General features: G+C 48.6%; 1 pseudogene; it reads left to right on the top strand.

Moving 5' to 3' along the window:
* Positions 1 to 237: 237 nt before the first annotated feature.
* LOC139357282 (store-operated calcium entry-associated regulatory factor-like) lies at positions 238 to 3,423 on the top strand (annotated as a pseudogene).
* Positions 3,424 to 3,841: the final 418 nt, after the last annotated feature.

Here is a 3,841-nt window from a genome sequence, read left to right as displayed (position 1 = left end):
GCACCCAGTGAATGGAATGATTGAAATATGGCACCCTCGGGATGTCTTCAGTTTACCGAGACCTTCTCCTCTGAGAAGTGCTTTCCTCTACCAACGGGGCGGGTGGGATAGTTTCCGAGATGAGTGGAGTACAGGGCCCCTGGGCAGCTGTTTCTGTGATGTGCGGCACAGAACGATGACCAAAGAGCTGAAGAGGGTGGAGGGAGAGACAGACTTACAGAGAGGAACAGAGACCAGATGCCGGCCACCCGAGAAAAGAAGGAACCCAAGACAAGGCTGCCTGGGGTCCTGACCGCTTCTCAGTTCTGGGTTCCAGATCCCAGGCTCGTAAGGGGCTCCCTGGCTTTGGCTGGGTCTGTGTTGAAACTCGGTATCCTTATTTAGGATTTCTCTTGTGATGTTAGTTCACTTAAGATAGTGGTTTTTAAAAAGTTTTGGTCTCAGGAAAACTTTTACACTTTTAAATCTTGTGGAGGACCCCAAACAAACTTTGTTTTTGTGGATTATATGTATTGGCATGTCCTGAATTTAGAATTTAAAACTAAGAAATTTAAATAGTATTTATTAATTCATTGAAAAATAACCATAAACCCATTTGCAGATCTCTTTCATGTCAAACCTCACAAAGGATGGCCAGATTCTTTTTTTTTTTTTGAGACGGAGTCTCACTCTGTTGTCCAGGCTGGAGTGCAGTGGCGCGATCTTGGCTTACTGCAAGCTCGGCCTCCCGGGTTCATGCTGTTCTCCTGCTTCAGCCTCCAGAGTAGCTGGGACTACAGGCGCCCACCACGCCCCGCTAATTTTTTGTATTTTTAGTAGAGACGGGGTTTCACCGTGTTAGCCAGGATGGTCTCGATCTCCAGACCTCGTGATCTGCCCGCCTTGGCCTCCCAAAGTGCTGGAATTACAGGCGTGAGGCACCGTGCCCAGGCTAGGATGGCCAGATTCTTATCTTTGCCTCTACATACAATCTTTTGCCATGCCACGTGGCCTCTGGAAAACTCCACTGCATCCTCATGAGTGAATGAGAGTTAAAAAGGCAGATAATAAAAAAAAGGCAGATCATGTTTTTGAAATATAATGAAAATAGTTTTGTCCTCACACTTTAGATAAACCAACTTAGGTTCTTCTGAGGTTGGTTTATGTAATTAACCAAAGGGTCTTAACTAAGACAGTGATTGACCTTAAGTGCCAGTGTCAGCCTGAGGAGGGTAGCTTCACTTTGCTAAGAGTTCATTAATAAATATGTAATCCAAACACCATCTCCTGATTTTCTGAGAGTGAGTAGATGGCAGTCACTTAAGTAGCCTTCACATGGACACACACACAGAGACACACAAATACACAAGTATATACAGACACACACAGGGACACAGACACACACAGAAACACATATGCACAGACACACAGAGGCACACACGCAGAGACACACATGGAGACACACAAACATGCAAGGCACACACATAGATATACAGATATATACAGACACAGAGGCACACACAGACACACAGACATACAGAGACATATACATAGACACAGGCATACACAGACACAGACACACACAGGCACACACCACACACAGATACACAGACACACACAGAGACATATGTACAGACACATGGACACATACACGTACAGAGACACAGGCACACACACAGACACACACACAGATGAACAAGTGCATAGGAGGAGAAGCTAATGACATGTCAATGCCATGGATACAGGGGTAATGCCTTCCTTTTAAAAAAAAGGAAGTCTTGCTTGAGACGGAGTCTTGCTCTGTTGCCCAGGCTGGAGTGCAGTGGCGCAATCTTGGCTCACTGCAAGCTCCGCCTCCCAGGTTCACGCCATTCTCCTGCCTCAGCCTCCCGTGTAGCTGGGACTACAGGCGCCCGCCGCCGCGCCCGGCTAATTTTTTTAAAAAATATTTTTAGTAGAGACAGGGTTTCACCGTGTTAGCCAGGATGGTCTCTATCTCCTGACCTCGTGATCCTCCCATCTCGGCCTCCCAAAGTGCTGGGATTACAGGCGTGAGCCACCGCACCCGGCCACTTAAAATATTTTTGAAGGACCTTCCCTTTGCCGCTGTTGGAGCTCCCAGCCTTGCAGTGCAGCCCAGCTCAGGCCGCGGGCGCCTGGTAGCTGTGTGCTGTCTTCACCAAGAACTAAGGCCACTCTTTGACCTGCTTTTGCTTCTGCCAATTGCAGGCCCTGCCCCGGGCTGGAACCTTGCTATGGGAATGTGAGATCGATTTAGATACTGCATGCAAATTTGGAAAAACTGGTGAGCTGTGAAGGCTATGAGTCCTCTGAAGACCAGTATGTACTAAGAGGTTCCTGTGTTTGGGAACATAATCTAGATTTTACAGAACTTGGTGAGCAGAAATGGGGAGAGTCTGGAAAACACCACGGCTTTACCCCTTTCTCACTGGTCACTGTAAGTAGTGGTCCCCAGATTCCCGCAGCGTGGGCAGGTTGATCAGCATCGTGTGCTCCTTGCTCTTGCCTTTGTGGTGTATAGGTTGTTCCTCAGTGGTGGTCAGTGTTCTGCTGCACTGTATTCTGAGTGTCCTCCATCCTCCCACTGTTATCAGAGATTCACCAACTCAGCAGGACCTCCTTCCCAGGCTCAAAGTCTGAGTTCACAGGACCGCAGAATCCTGGTTGTGGTGCAACTTCTGGTTTTGGCAGTACTTTTGCAAGAAAGTTGAGGTCCTGGAAACTGGACGAATGTTAGAATATTTGTTTGGCAGCAATAGAGCAGCAATGCCCTTCTCAGGCTCATGGCACCTCCCATCCTTTCCTCCATCATCCTCTCATCCTATCCTCCTCACCCTCCCATCCTATCCTCCTCACCCTCCCATCCTATCCTCCATCACCCTCCCGTCCTATCCTCCGTCACGCTCCCATCCTATCCTCCGTCACCATCCCGTCCTGTCCTCCGTCATGCTCCCGTCCTGTCCTCCGTCACCCTCCCGTCCTGTGCTCCGTCATCCTCCCACCCTATCCTCCGTCACCCTCCCGTCCTGTGCTTCGTCATCCTCCCACCCTATCCTCCATCATCCTCCCATCCTGTGCTCCATCACCCTCCCATCCTATCCTCCATCACCCTCCCATCCTATCCTCCATCACCCTCCCATCCTATCCTCATCATCCTCCCATCCTGTGCTCCATCACCCTCCCATCCTATCCTCCATCACCCTCCCATCCTATCCTCCATCACCCTCCCATCCTATCCTCGTCATCCTCCCATCCTGTGCTCCGTCACCCTCCCGTCCTGTCCTCTGTCACGCTCCCGTCCTGTCCTCCATCACCCTCCCGTCCTATCCTTGTCACCCTCCCGTCCTATCCTCCGTCACCCTCCCATCCTATCCTCGTCATCCTCCCATCCTATCCTCCGTTATGCTCCAGGACGTGGAGTAGCCACGCTTATCTGCTGCTTCATGAAGACTCAGGCAGCCATTTTGCATATTCAGACTCACATATGAAAACCAGAGTGGCTTCGGGATATGGTGGTGCCAGAAGCTGATAAAGCAGAAATGCGATGTCAAACATTGGATGTAAAACTTTTGGATTTTTCATCACTTCCTTTTTAGAAAAAGTGCTACCTCCTAACAACTGGGGAAGGGGATATTACAAAGTTCTGTGGTGTTTTGTCCTGTATAGTGTTTTTGATTCTGTTATTTGAGACCAAGAGTAGATATATGATGAAATACTTAAGTATCATATGTCAGTGTAGCATGCAGATGCATATTGCAGTTTTGGAAGTGATGATTACTGTGGAATGTTAAAAATATATTGTTTAATTTCTGAAACCTATGATGCTATAAGCAGCATTGGG

Source organism: Macaca nemestrina, chromosome 11, assembly GCF_043159975.1.
Source record: "Macaca nemestrina isolate mMacNem1 chromosome 11, mMacNem.hap1, whole genome shotgun sequence".
In the NCBI taxonomy this organism is placed as follows: domain Eukaryota; kingdom Metazoa; phylum Chordata; class Mammalia; order Primates; family Cercopithecidae; genus Macaca; species Macaca nemestrina.
This window is presented reverse-complemented; position numbering and strand designations above follow the sequence as displayed.